Genomic DNA, 15,573 nt, shown 5'->3' with positions numbered 1-15,573 from the left:
CAAGGCAGAGCATAACAGATGGTGGGAAGCAGGAACAGAGCCATGAAAAAATATAAGCTGGCATACTGCCTTCTTTTTTTTTTTTTTTTTTTTGTGGTTATAGCCCATAGACTTACTTTTTGTATTTTGACTGATAGACCAGTGGTTTGTGGTCGAGGCTGTAGGGGAGGAGGAGCCCTCATTAGCACCTTGGGGAGCAGTCATAAAAGGCCAAAGGGCCTGGTACACTAGTGAGTGCAGCTGTCTAGGGCCAGTAGTCCAGAGCTGGCTGCAGCCCTTTGAAGCCAGCTTCCACTGGAGGGACCTTGGCTAGTATAAGAAAGGGTCAAGCCTGAGGAGGCAGAAGACCCAACAACTTGGTGTCCAAGGGGCACAGAGTGAAAAGGGGCCAGAAAACCTGACTCCATAGTGAAAACAAAAGGAGGGCCACAGGCCCAGAGAGGATTAAGAAGCTAGAGCCTCAGAGTCAAATCCTACCTGGTGGGTTTAGACTGGTAGGCCTAGCTAGAGAAAGACAGGGGGCAAAGCCTGTGGTGGCTGAGAACCCCAACACAGAAGTACAATAGGCAGTCTCCCACTTGTAAGAACATCTAAATAATATTTACATCAAGACGTGGCAGATGAGTAAAGGCAGGATAAGATAGAAGTGAAATATTAAGAGACTTTAATGGTGCCCCTCATAAGCTGCAAAAAATGCCACTGGGGAGGGCAACCTGTTACACCTTGATTCATATAGGCAGTTTGAGTTCGGTTGCAGCCTTGGCTTTCCTAGTTCGCTCCCTACAGGTGTGGACCAATGCAGAATACTTCTCCTTAGTGGTCTTTCCTGTCTTCCATCCTTTATAAGCCTCTCTTTTTAGATGTAGGAGGTCTATGAGTTCCCTATTTAGCCAAGAGGGTTGCTGAGCCCTTTTACCACCTTTCCTACAGGTTGGGATGGACTTCCCTTGTGCTTCTAGGATCACTTCCTTATGGAGCAGCCACTCATCAGGAACTCCCCTCCCTGTGAAATCATGGCCTCTTGAGGCCTCAACAACAATCCTCCTGGGCTTATAAAAGTCGGCTTTTCTAAAGTCAAGGGCTACTGCATTGCTGACTGACTTGCCACCTTTGCGATAGATAGTGGAAGTGATCAATTCATGGACACTGTCACTCAGCTTCCCTTTCTTAGGTCACTGACCAGATCATCCCCTTTGGGCAGTACAAGATCCAGCAGCGCCTTACCTCTTGTTGGCCCATACACTTCCTGAGACAGGCAGAGCTCATCCATGCTTTGGGGAAGTTTTGAGACCAATCAGATTTGGCCAAGCGCTCTTTCTATGAGATGTCCAGGTAGTTGAAGTCCCCCATGACAACCATGCACCAAGAGCATGCATGGTTCAAATCAGTTATGGCTTGAAGGACAGAACTGTCCTTCAGTTGTCCTGATTTATTGTTCAAGTTGGTTATGGCTTGAAGGACAGAATTGAGTGTATACTTAGTAAGTGTGTAGAGGACACCAACATGGGTGGCTAACAGATATTTTAGAGAACAGAGATAGAATTCAAAATTATCGTGACAAATTGGAGAAGTAGCTGCAATAAAGAGAATAAAAAATTCAAAGAATTAAAGAAGGAACAATTAGATACAAAATGGCAAATTATTAACTGAAATTAAGTACTACAAAAAAGGGACCTGGGGATTATAGTGGATCACAGAATATAAGTCAACAGTGTAACTTTATAATAGGGGTGTATTACCAGAATTGTCATATGTAAGTCCTAGAAAGTGATTCTTCTAACCTTTTTGGTACTGGCAAGGAATCCTGTTCAGTTTTGGGTACTGTTTGGTTTTGGTCACAGGGGTTAGATAGTAGGAAGGACCTTCTTCTAACTGTGAGGATGTCTAAGCCTTAGAATAGACCACCTAGATAGGTTGTGGAAACTCCTGTCAATTTTTTTCTGTGCAGGTTAGACAGACATTTCTCTGCAACGTTTTAGACAGATATCATTTTTCCTTTAGCAGGGGGCTGTAATTGATGACCATGTAAGATCCTTTCCGGCTCTCTGTTTCTGATTCTATGAAAACAGCTACACAATAAGGGCCTAATGCCTATTCTTCATCTTTCCATTATAATCCATTCTCTTTACAAAACTTTGACTGCAAGATTTTACACTGTTAGATTATTATTTTGATGTAGTGCGACAAAAGAAGAAACTACAATATGTATTTCCTACTCCAAGGATTTCACAAATCAGTCCTCAGTCACATTGTTTTACCCTTTCCACACCCACAATAACAGAAACATTTTTCAATGTTTCTAAGGTCTCATTAGTATTTAGTTAAATAGATAAAACACGATTTCACATAAAACAGTTGTGCATATGCCTTTATATAAGGCCAAGGTTTTGATTTTACATTTTTTCTGTATAATAATTCTTAGATGAATGCTTTGGCTTAGATGTGAAAATGCATTTTATTTTAAGCTTGTCAGACTTTACTATGATAGTGATCCAGATTCAGAGAATGATTTCCTTAGAACCACAACAGAACCATAATAATGATGTGAATATTCCAAACAAGCAGTTTTAGCATGTTGACTGATATTATATCAAAAGCCTACTCTCGGGATGCTATGACTTTCCAGTGTTATTTTCAAACAACAGTCCCTCTTGGGTTGTCTCCTGACATTTGTATTCAATCAGACCTTCATGCTAGCATTAGCAGTGAAGTCTAACATAATGGAATTCTTTCACCTGGTGTTTAAAGTCCTTTTGATAAACACTAAGGAGAGACACGTTTTAGTGAATTTAATCACTGAAAGAAATTCTTCCTGTTGCTTTCACTTCAGGGTCCTATTCATCACCTTTTGCTCAAAAAAGACTTCTAATGAATGGGAGTTTCATGCCTAAGTATACTGAGTATTACTTAGTATTGCAGCCAGATGCTAGTAGTATGGTTATACTTACTGTCACAACAATTGTAACATTACAAAGCAGCAGTGTTTCCACACCTGAAGAGTACTGAATCTGAGAAATGACCCCCCACCCTGCTGTCCCCTTAGAATATCACTTTTTAAAGCTTTCAACTTACTAGTTGCTAATGGATGCTTCTTCTACCTATAACAGAGAGCTCCCCATTACTTTAAGATAAAAGCAGCCCAGCCAGGCAGCTCTGCAGGGCTCCATATAGATACAGAGCAATTAGCAGTCAGCTGACTGGATGTAGGCATGGCCCTTGGAGCATATAAGCTCGAGGCTGGAAATGGCAAGGGAGTCTCTCTCTGGTAGCCTCAGGGGGAGGAGCTCCTGTCCAGGAGATCCACCCTGGGATGCTAGGCTGATGGCTTTGCTGCCTGCAGGAACAGTAAGGCTTGGGGAGCTCACAAGGAGCCCAGGATGGGAGGTGCTACTTTGGTTTCTTCTCTGGGTGTCAGGGGCAGACTCAAGGCTCAAGCTACTCTTGAGCCCAGAAAAGGGCAGAGTGAAAGACTGCAGAGCCACACAGGGACTATGGGCCCGGCATCTGAGAGAGATAAATTTAAGCTAGTGGCTCAAAGCCACGTCTATCACAGTGGGCCTAGGTTAGAAGGCCTAATGGGATTTAAAGGGGTAGAGGCTGAGGAGGTCGGAGCCCCAACAGAGGGCACAATGTCATAGGAACACCCATGAGGCTTGAGGCGTGGTGTAAGAGAGGATTTGGAGCCATGCAATTAGCTGCTTAAGGCTTGAGGTACCCTGCAGCAGCACAGTTATAGAGTGAAGCCCAGAGCGGGGCCTGAGGCCCAGTAGGGTGCTGGGGGAACCCTAACAGGGGTTCTGTGGAACTGGGGCCACACAAAGACCCATAGGCAGCCTCTGTATGTATTATTATACCATCAAGGTGTAGCAGACAAGATGGGAAGGCGCCCTAGGAGGCATCACAGCCATCCTTGGGACCCTAATATGCTACATTGCCCCATTCCAGACAGCCCCGACTTGGTAGCCTTTGTTAGCCTGCTGAGTGATGGCACTGAATCTGCCACAACAGCATCAATGCATAAACATTCAGTAGAGATATAACTGGTCTCCAAAATAAATAGCAACCAATCTTAAAAGCAACAACTCTGTGTCCTTCACATCACTTTTGTAGGGCAGGAGTGTGCAAACAGAGCTCCAAACTTATCTTCTCCAAGGATGAAATTTTGGCCCCAGTGAAAACAATGAGAGTGTTGCTATTAATTTCGATGATGCTAGGATTTCCATCTCAAAAGTTTAAGAGTAAAAGAGGAGTAAAAGAAATGTAGGTATCTAAATCTTATTGACTTCTGAAAATGGGACCTAAATTTCTAAGTCAAATACCATAGTAACTCAAATATAAGATGACCCCCAATAATTAGATTTTATATATGGAAAATGTATACATTTGCTATAACCTTCCAGGTATAGAATCTAATTTTTTGAGGTTTGTTTTGAATTTCTTCCCTTCCTACTACTACAGCAGGGAAAATAAATCTGGGATTATCAAGTGTTTTCTTTGCCCTCTGCCCCGTGACTTCCTCCCCCTGCAGCCCCTTTCCCCCTCCTTATTGGCAGACTATTCTTTCTGAGCACAAGAACATGAGGAGCAAATATGAAAACAGTGACTTTGAAATAAACATATAGGCAGTATTTTGGATACCCATGGACTTTATTTGTCCAGAATTGATGCATTTTACCTTTTTTTTTAACTGCTGCAAGTTTTAGCACAGGTACTCCATAAACACAATTTTAAGCATACTTTTGGACCTGCTTATATATAGCACAAACTGTGATTTTTTAAATTTTGTTTCTGGGGCCAAATCGGTTCCAAATTCTATTGACTGAACAGAGCTCAATCATTCACGCGTGTGTGGCACTACCACCAGCAAGTATTGTACTTTCCAGACTCTTCAGACTGGGGCTTCACATACTCCCAAATCCATGGCAGGCATCATTATGTGCAAGCCCCAAGCCCAGAGACCTTATAGTTCAGATGTTCCCTAGTCTTACTTGCCCCTAGCCAGTAGGCTCAAGAAGCAAACCAGAGGGAAAACACAAGAGCAATCCCCCATCACCACAAATTGTATAACCAAGATCCTCACATTTGGAGGCATTTGCAGACTCTCGCAGGCTTGCCTGCCTACAGTATAATGGAAAAGTCTCCACCCTCAACTACACCAAATCATACAAGGCCAAGAAGAATAGTATCACCCTTGCCAAGTAATTAAAACCACCTGGGCTGAAAAAACATGTCATGGTGCTATCTCCCCTGCCAGATAAGTATGATACTAATCCAAAACCAAAAGAATCATGATTTAGAATATAGTTCATTGAACTGGGCCCTGGCAGAGTTGGTAGCATTTTGAAACCATGGCAACTCCATAGCTCAGCACTGCTCAGTATTTGTGTGTAGTTGAGACCCCCACAAAGGATTCACATGCTAATTAGCCTCCCACTCATGACTGGAACTAGGTGTTCTTGTCCTGGATCCTCCAAAAATGTATATGCAGATGAGGTGCAGGACAACCTGATCCAGCTCCACCTCATGGAGGGTAGGGCTACACTAATTATATGCAACAGGCTGAGAGAATGGGCAACAGAGGGATTCTGGGTGAAATGTCTGGGGTCCCATTTGGTGATCTTTCCAGACATTTAAGGCTGGTGAAGAAACAGGAATCATTGGAAATGGGGAAGAAAGGTGCAGCTCAGCTGTAGGAGTGAAGAGGAAGTTGAAATGTCTTTGAAATAGTGTCTCACCATGACTTGAGAATGTGCTTAGCCCTCTCAATGCTGAATTTATGGGCAGAACTATATTATCTTATTCAAATGGGTTACACAAGCCTATCCTTCTCAGCCTTTTTGGCTTCTTGGCCTCTTCTGGGCTAAGATCAAGTATAGTACTGCTAGACTGATATATTGCCCAGACCGAGATGGATTTGAATGGCTTTTTGTAGTGGTGTATGCACCCCTTTCCAATGCACTACAGACAGGACACCCTATGAGAGTCTTGTAATTAACTTCCCAGTAGTCAGCTTCCAGTGGGAGGATCTGAGCTACTCACCTACTTTATGGAAATGGAAAACTCCTCCCTAGCTTGTTCCTGTGGCAGTTTGCTATGGACAAATGAGATTCAGAGGCATCCAACCCCCAAGTCATCCAAGTGTAGGCCTTCTTGTTGGATGCTTGCCAATGGGGAGTATCCAAAGCCAAGGATACTTGCCAGTTGTAGTGCCATATATGGTGTCTGAACGGTTGAGTTCTGCTCAATCAAGAGGATTCAGAGCCAATATGGCTGATTTGACCTGGAAGACAAAAACGTTCCAAAAAAAAATCTCGGCCTTTTTGGCTAAGATCAAATGTAGCACTGCATTTTTTTTGACCCCATGGGGAGGATGTCAGTGTTGGCTCTGGCCCTTCTGATGCTGGCCTTATATTGCAGGCTCAGTTCCATTTCCTTCCAGAAAAAAACACCTGCCTGATTTGGGTTTTTTGTTTATTTTTTTAAGGGCCACATACACAAAAAATATCAATAGGTTTGCTCCTTTGGCATTTTGGTTAGGGGCAAGTGAGGCTAGGGGGCATAGAACATAGAACTCTAAGTTTGGGGCTTGCACATAGGTTGCCTGCCATGGATTGGGAGCATGTGAAACCCTAGGCTGAAGAGTCTGGAAAGTAGGATACTTGATGGTGGTAGTAGCAGCACACAGACTTGAAGAATTGAGCTCTGCTCACTTTAGAATTTGGAACTGATTTGTCTGATTTGGCTTGAGGTGTGAAATTAAAAAAAAATCAGTATATGTCCCAATATGGGCTATGTGTTTTATAGTCATGCTTAATGTTGGCTGCGTTTAATCAACTTCATACTCAGTTTCCATTACTGAGTACATGCTGTTTTTGGCAGCAGTTCAATGATAGACCATGTATTTAATGAGGTTTCCTTGTACGTGAATTTAAGATTAGGAACTTTTTTTCCCCCATGCTGATTGGGGAGAGGTAAATGTCATCTTATATTTGAGTAAATATGGTACTTTTGAAAATTTTATTCAAAGTGTGCTAGAAGGTAAACAAAGCACATCTAAACTGCATTCAAAAAAAATTCTTCAACAAATTAAGTAAATGGTAGAGAGAGAGATGCAGAATAGCCAGAATATGTACAGGATTTCTTTGTAAGAAGTAATAAATGTAGATTTATTTAACTGACTGTAGTTATCCATATCTGATTCTCAACTAGAAATGCACTTTTAAATGTAAGTTTATGGGCAGAAAATTATGAAAAGCTGTACATATTTCCCAGATATGATCAGGGATGGACAATCTAATGTTTCTGATTCCCTTGAAGTGTCTCTAAGGGTATTAAGTTACTTATTGGTATTCGAGTTACTATAATATTAGAACTGCCAAGATATTTTGTCTGAGATAAGAATGCATATGCATAGAAACGTTGACTGCTTACTACATTTGTGTGTTATCACCAGGGATCCTGATTTTAAAAAATCCCCAATTTTGAGATTAAAAAAGTAACCCCAAATCCACATTTTTCCGTGATTAAAATGGAACACTGCTAATGTGTGTGTAATATTTTTATATATATATATATATATAGTGGGGTTTCATTTTTAATCAGAGAAAACCAGGATACCTGGTTATCACAATATAGTGGACACATGCATATACCTCCTTACAACAGATACTTAAAACTTCTTAATTTTTTTTCAATGACTTTCATCATAAGGACATTTTGCACAGAGATCTAAATGCGTTAGATGAGTTTAACTTAGTGACAGCTAAATGGTTCTAGAGCTCTCTTGTATTGAGATATTAATGTGACTGAGAACATTTGTTGGTTAAAGATTCCTGGAATAAGGAAATGAACTGTTGAAGCATGTCACTTTATTCCAATTCTGTTACAAAATACTTATTCCAAGCTTTATGTCCTTGTAACTGAACAGACAATGATGGACTTGTAGTTGGCACCAGTGAGTTTAAAGAAAACATTTTAGAAAACTAATTTTACATCATAAGTCTGAGTGGTTGTGGAACCCTGTAAAGATAGATGACTTTTCATTCCCTACAGGGGAAGTGATTCTCAATGGTTAGATATCTTAGCTTGGGTGGAGAACAAACATATACTTACCCATGAGAATATCTGATATTAATCAATTAAAAGGGCCAGGTAAGTCACAGCTCAAGCATATTAATTCTTTGAAACATTATAATTTTGGATTTGTTCCTTTTGTATCTTGCACACTACTTTATAATAAAAGTACTCTTTGGAGGCTAGAAAGATGGTTTTCTGGTTAAGATGCCAGACTGCAACTATGCAGCTCTGGGTTCAATTTTTGTCTTTGCCATTGGTTTCTTATATAATCTTGGGTAAGGCTGTAAGTTGTAGGGCCAGGTACTACCTCTTACTTTGTGTATGTAAATAACTTAGTACAAAGACATCTTGACCTGACGTGGTACCTCTAGGTATTGCTGCAATAAAAAAATATCAGGAGATGGGAATATTGTGACTAAAGCATCACCACAGGTATAACAAGACATGCCATAGGGCTGCTATGGTGCCCCCTTGGTGGCCACCTAAGTCCTGATCAACCTTTGCTCCTGCCTCTCAGGGATCTCTGCCTGATATCGTTAATGATGAGGTGATACAGCCCTTGGAAGTTGGTGAGCTCTAGGTGCTCTTCTCAGTCCCTTTTTCTACTCCAGGGGCTCACTAGGGGCTTGCTAGTTTAGAGTTCAGACCTCAGCACCCAAAAGTTGCTCTGGGTGGCCACATTCTGCTACGGTCTGTGCCTGGCTGCTTCACGTGGCCTCCACGGGGGCCTGCTTGGTACCACTCTGGGTGTTGCTTCAGGGGCCTCCCCAGGTGCAGCCTGTGTGCCACTCTGCATGCCTCAGCAGGGGCCTCAATGGAGGCTGCTCCACTCTAGGGCCCTGAGTGCCTCTGGTTGCTATTCTGAGACCACCCCAGGTGCTTATGTGTGTGCGTCCCTGGGTGCCTCTGTAAGCGTGGGTCCAGGTGCTCCTCCTGGTTCCACTGTGGGTGCCTCTTTGGTTCCCTCTCCAGGAGCCACTCTGGTTTCTGCTCCTGGGGTGCTGCTCCACTCTAGGGGCCTGAGTGCCTATGTAGTTGTTGCTTTGGGGGCCACTCTGGGTGCTGTTCCTACTGCATCTTTGCATGCCTCTGTGGCTGCATCTGTGGCTGCTGCTCCTGGTTCCCACTCCACGTGCCACCATAGGTGCCTCTGTAGTTGCCTCTCTGCATGCCACTGCAGGTGCCTCTGTTGGTGCCACTCTGGGTGTTGCTCCACATGAGTCTCTAAGTTCATCTCTACATGTCACTCCAGGTGCTACTCTAGTTGCCTCTGTGGGTCTGGTTCTGGGTGCCATTCCTTGTTCCACTCCTTCTGCATTCCACTCTGAGTTCCTCTCTGGGTGCAACTCTGGGTGCTGCTCTGGGTGCTTCTGTAGGTGTAGCACCCAAGTGACTCTGCATGCCTCTGTGCATGCTGCTCTGAGGGCCACTCCAGGTGCATCTTTTTGTGCTGGCCTGGGTGCTGCCCTGGATGCCTCTGTAGTTTCCTCTCTGCGTGCCACTGTGGGTGCCTGTATGGGTGCCACTCCAGGTGCCTATCATGGAACTGCTCTGGGTGCCTCTCTGGGTGCCTCTGTGGAAGCTGCTCCAGGTACTGCTCCAGGTGCCTCTGTAAGTGCAGCTCTGTGTGCCACTTCTGGTTCATCTCCAGGTGCCTCATTGGTTCTCTCTCTGTGTGCAGCTCCGGGAGCCACTCTGGGGGCATCTTTTTGTACCTCTGTGCATGCTGCTCTGGATACCATTCTGGAAGCCTCTGTGCATGTTGCTCCAGGTGCCTCGCTGGGTGCCTCTGTAGAGACTGCTCCAGGTGCCAGTACAGATGCCACTCTGGGTGCTACTCTGGGTGCCTCTAGGTGCAGCTCCACATGCCATTCCTGGTTCCACTCTGGGGGCTGCTACAGGGGCATATTTTTGTGCTGCTCTGGGTGTTGGTTCAGGTGCTTCTGAGGGAGCTGCTCTGGGGGCCACTTTCCACACTGCTCTAGATGCTTCTCTGGGTGCTGCTCTGGGTGCATCCCCAGGTGCTGCTATGGGCACCACTCTGGGTGCCACTCCAGATGCCTCTGTAGGTACAGCTCCAGGTGCTGCTCCTGGCTGCACTCCAGGTGCTTCTTTAGTTCTCTCTCTGTGTTGTGCCCTACATGTCTCTGTTTGTGCTGCTCTGAGGGCTGCTCTGGGTTCATCTTTTCATGCTTTTGTGGGTGCCACTCCAGGTACCTTTGTGAGTGCTGTTCTGGGTGCCACTCTGGTTTCTGCTTTGAGTGCTGCTCTTGGTGCCTCTCTTGGTGTTGCTCTTGGTACTGCTCTCAGTGCTTTTCTGGATGCCTCTGTGGGTCTCTGTGTCTGTCTCTCCCCTGTGTGCCTTGGTCTGTGTGTGTGCGCACCTGCGTCGATCTCCTCTCTCTCCCCCCAAACTAACACTGGGCCCCTTGAACCTCAATCCTTGTCTAGGATTCAGCCTGTTCAACCTCAGCCCCTTTTTCCTCTAGCTGAGGCCCCTCAGCCCAGGTCCACTGGTTCAGGCCTCAGCCTTGCATCAGAAGATAACTACCTGGTACCCCACTCATGGCCTCCTCCACCCCTATAGACACTATCAGTCCTCCAATTATGCAAGAAACATAAAACAAACATACACCGGTACAACTGGAATACAAGCAAACTGCTTTCACAGAGTTCATCTCCCACAATATATAACTCCCAGAGCTATGCCTGCTCTTACCATTGTGCGTAGCTTGGTGTGACAGGAGTGCCTCTTCTGGAGTCTTTCTACTGATGACCCCGCCTTCCTGTTATGGGCCAACTGCCTGCCTTTTCTTCTGCCATGCCTTGATCTTAATTAATTAATGGATGTTAATTAGCGGGAAGCTGCCCATTTATTTGGCCTAGTGCCAGGGACGCAATCTGCGGCTCCTTTTCCTCCCCTGCACTGCAGCCCAAGCCTCGCAGATGATACTGATGTGGTTTGATCTGGACCTTGTTGTAATTTGGCCCTCCTCTTGTCTTCCCTGGGCTTTCCACAGCCTTGTCTCGCTCTGCGCCTTCCTGGCACTCTGCTGCCCCCTCTCGCTGGGGCTTCTCACTGCCCCCCTCTCTGAGGCTGGGTTCCCACACTGCTGTGGGTCCCTTATGAGGCTTCCTCCATCCCCTAATAGCCTCACCCAAACTTCTGGAAAAAAACAAAACACAAAACACAAGCCCCTGGCTATAACAAAAATCCAAGCTGCCCAGCTAAAACATCATTCAATCCCTACCAGGGAATACTCCACCCCATAACAGCATCAGGAGCTGCTCGTGCAGTTGGGCCTCTCCCCCCTGCTTGCTCCAGCAGAGCTCCCCTCTCCCTTAGCTGCCAGCAGGGAACTGTCCTCCTGGCCTCAAGCCTGGGATTCATCTGGTAGCCAGGCCCTGCCCCTTCTGGTCAGCTGACCAGGTACAGGTGTGGCCAATTCTCTCCTTAACTGGTTGTCACGGCAACCAGCACCTCCGGTCCTGCCTTTGCTCTAGGAGTAGCAGGCACCTTAGTGTCCTGCTACACTTGGCTATCCCTGGGCACTGCTTCCCACAGTCATCTGCCCTGTAGAAGCTTCTCTGCCTGCAGGGCCTGACTGCTAGCTCTGACTCAGGGCCTGAATTTATATATGCCTGGGAGCCCTGCCATGTTTCTGTCCCCTCTAGCCACATACAGGGGTTTCACTCTCTTAATTAAGGGTCAGCCTGCACTCCTGCCCACACAGCTGGTTAAGCCTGCTACATGCTCTTAAAAGTGTCAGAAGCTCCCTGGCTCCCTGGTAGAGATCCCCTCTTCCTGGACTGCTTCAATCCCTGATTGCATCCCAAATGTCTCTCAGTTTTTCTCTCAGTGCCCTCTGCCCACTGATTGGGTTTTCCTCCTCCACCACTATGTCCAAGTAACAGGTTTTGTGTCCCCTGTTACAACAGGAAACAGGTTTAAGTCTTTGCCCTACCACAGACCTCCTGGGTGATCCCTGAGTCTCAGCCCTCCATCTGGAAAACAGGAATAGTTGCAGTTCCCTACCTGTTTTTGTAATGGGCAGGACAAGACACCAGGGCAAAAAGAGGGAAGCCTAGGGTACTAACAGTTCCTTCATCAATTATCATCCTAACAACAGGCCTAGACAATGACAATGTTTCATTGTCAGGACATGACAATGTTTCTCAACACTTTTAATAGGGGGGACTTCATATTGTTCTTCAGCTCACCTCTCCTCATTCAGAGTCAGTTTAATATCCTTGTTATAATTACTGCAGTTGTTTACAGTGCAAAGTAAAATAAAAGTATTTAATGAATATTTAGCTTTCTTTAATACAATTCAGCACCTGTAAACAAGGTAAAGACCAGTATTATGTGGTCATCAATTCTCCATCACCTCACAAATTGAGTTTTGGAAACCTCAGAAATAGGAAAGCGGTTACTGATGTTACCCGCTACACCTAAAATCAATAGCTAATTGATAGGAAGAAATATACCCAGACATTTTATTGACCGATACTCCGTAATCAGCAAGTAAGAAAAACAAACAACTATCTAATAGCAGTTCCAAACCATTTTTTCTCACCATTTTTAATCTAGTGTCAGTTTATGGACCCTACTAAATTTATGCACCATCCTTGATTTTAAGTTTACAATCCAAGTTTGAATCAAATGCTGTAAGTGTTAAAGAAGGATGCTCTTTGCAGAGGGAGTCACAGTAACAGGATTTGGCTTCATCCCCGTTATCCTCTTCTTTCCCTTGTTGCAACACAAAGAAATCATTTCCAATTCCTGGGACCTCAGAAATAGGTCTCCTCCTTTTCAGTGCTGCGATCTGGTGAGCGCCTTTCTCTCTTTAATTGCTGCCCTCTACTTTTATCTGCTGGATAAGATAGACTTGCCGTAGGCTTGTTCCTCCCTCCACAGGCCTTACCTCCTTGTTGTGATAGACCACTCTATTGCTGGTTGTCAATCCAAAGATTAGACAAGTCCTAACAGCAAACAAAGTAGTAGTGCTTTATCAACACCTTGGACATGTCAAAAAGGACAGTGGCAGCAGGGTAGTGTAAACTAAATAAAATGTATTCCACCTGAAGTCCCAAACTTCCTGCCATGTTTCCTAGAAGAAAGAAACCCTCTTTTCTCAATGCTACAAGACTTCCTGCCAACCACATAAAACATGGAAACTAAATCAGGAAAATAGCCAATCATGTTTTTAGATAACTTTACCCAAATACAAAGAAAACAGCAAAGAAATAAAGGAACAACAAAAGGAAGGTTTCTTATTTATGAGCGATATGCAGTCAGCACTGTTGTTAAGTTCAGCCGCAAATCAACTCAGGCTGCAGGCCCTTCCATGCAACAATTATTTTTGGAGGCCTGTCTTCAAGATTATTTAGACCTTCGGGTTACATGACCCACACACAGTCAACACAGTTTATTAAAGAAGTTCCATGCACCATACAAAAAATTACCCCAAATTAAATAACCCCTTCTCAAATATGTAAACACAGAGCATACTAGTCAAGGAAATACCCAGATATCTAGAAAAAGTGTGGATTTAAGGGCCTGTCTTTCCTAGAACATAAGGCACTTTTATCTTATAAAATATGCAATTTTCTAACATTTTTCTGAAAAAATGAAAATGCAGAAAGATTCCCACCATTGAACACAAATGCTATTTAGTATTTGTAAGCTACATTGTTTTACAGAGCTCTACAACTCTACATTTAACTTCCATTTTTTCCATAGAAGAAACTTTTGAAAGACACTCTTGCCAGCCTGGTCCAGCCAATGTCAACTCTCAACTGCTGCAGAATTTCCAGTTAAAAAATTCCCTACCTTGTATTCCAGCATTCCCTTCCCCCACCTTGAAACATCCCCCTTGCTAATGTCATGTTCTTTCTTTGCATGTAGGACTGTCCAATTATTAATCATTTCTGGGCCCAAGTACAACAAGTCAGTTTTGATATGACAGAAGCGCAACAGTAAGTACTCTGCCTGCTTTGCATTAGTGATCTGGAGACAGAAAAAGGTGCTCATATATTGGTAAAAGTCCTACTTACTCTGCATTCTGGTTCACTTCTGTCTCTTGAATCCTGGGGGGTGGAAATAGTTGTTAACTCTCTAAAATTTGTAAATTTAGTATACACCATATGAAAACAATCAGACAACTGTCATGGTCTAGGTTCCATACACTTGGAATGTCAGGGATATAAGAACTAAAATCTGTTAAGGTCTAATCTCAAGAAGCTGATACCATGTACTGTAGTACTGCTGGGGAACTTCTCTACAGTGCAACATAATTTCCCACAGTCTAAAACCTCAGATTAATTTTACTTTGTCCCTGAATGGTCTCACTATGAAAACCATTTTCATGATATCGCGACAGCTATAAAGTTGTGCACAATGCAATGATGAACAATATATTAGTATAGTGTTTTATGTTAAGGCCTGTTTGCTATCAGCTAATAATGCCACACTAATATCAGATGTTTAGGTTATCTATTATTCAGGTATAATAAATTATTCTGCCCTGAAATTATTTTAACAAAATAATTAGGCAAAACAAAAATAATCTTACACACTTCTGCTTCTTGTTTTAAATAGCTAGAAAGAGAGAGAGAGTATTAAATTATGTGTTAAATGATTATATGGGTACAGGTTTCTTGTGCTCTTGATATTCCATTACAGGCACAATATTAAACTTAAAACAGCAGCCTGCCCCAATGCTTAAATTACTGTCCAAATACTTATGGTCCAGTACAGAATTTGGCAACACTACTCAGCCCCTGTAAGCTCTGAGAGCAAGAAAGAACTGTTGACCTTTGATGAATCCTAAGTGAATTTATTAATAGGCAATCAAATAGTTTTCTCAGTTTTGGAGCACAATATGCTAAAATGGTGATAAATAACTGCCAAATGCAAACATCATTTATAAGTGCAGCGGTTTCTATTCAGAGGCTTAATAAAACGGCCTCAGCACAGCAGTTTTCCCATTTTATGAGCAGGGTTTGAGCTTGTTTTTTCTGACAATTAGTCCTGCTAAAGCTTCCTACTGTTCATGCATTCAGAAAGTTTCCCATATAAGCATAGACCTTTAGTAGTGTGTACAGTCCCTAGCCCTTGCTGGGCAGTAGCAGGACAAATTCTGCCACGACTACAGAAATTGTACAGTATGTAACCCAGGCATTACCCAAGTTTGTATTCCCCTCTCCAAATGAAGGAAATGTTAGCAAGGCAAGTGCGCTGTGGGGGGTTGAAACTACCAGCTGCATTCAGTTTCCCTCCTTCCCCTATAGAACAAGGCCAGGACACAGGATTACTGGAACTATATACCAATTTAATAAGATATAAAGGTTATAAAATTAATATATACACCTCTCTCTCTCTCTATCTATCTATATATATATATATATATATATACACACTTAAAGGAACTATAGACAGAATATTTATATATCTACATAAACTCTATAAACAGGAGAGGAATCCAAAGGGTCAAA

Source organism: Crocodylus porosus, unplaced genomic scaffold, assembly GCF_001723895.1.
Source record: "Crocodylus porosus isolate Cpor-Errol unplaced genomic scaffold, CroPor_comp1, whole genome shotgun sequence".
Classification (NCBI taxonomy): Eukaryota; Metazoa; Chordata; order Crocodylia; family Crocodylidae; genus Crocodylus; species Crocodylus porosus.
This window is presented reverse-complemented; position numbering follows the sequence as displayed.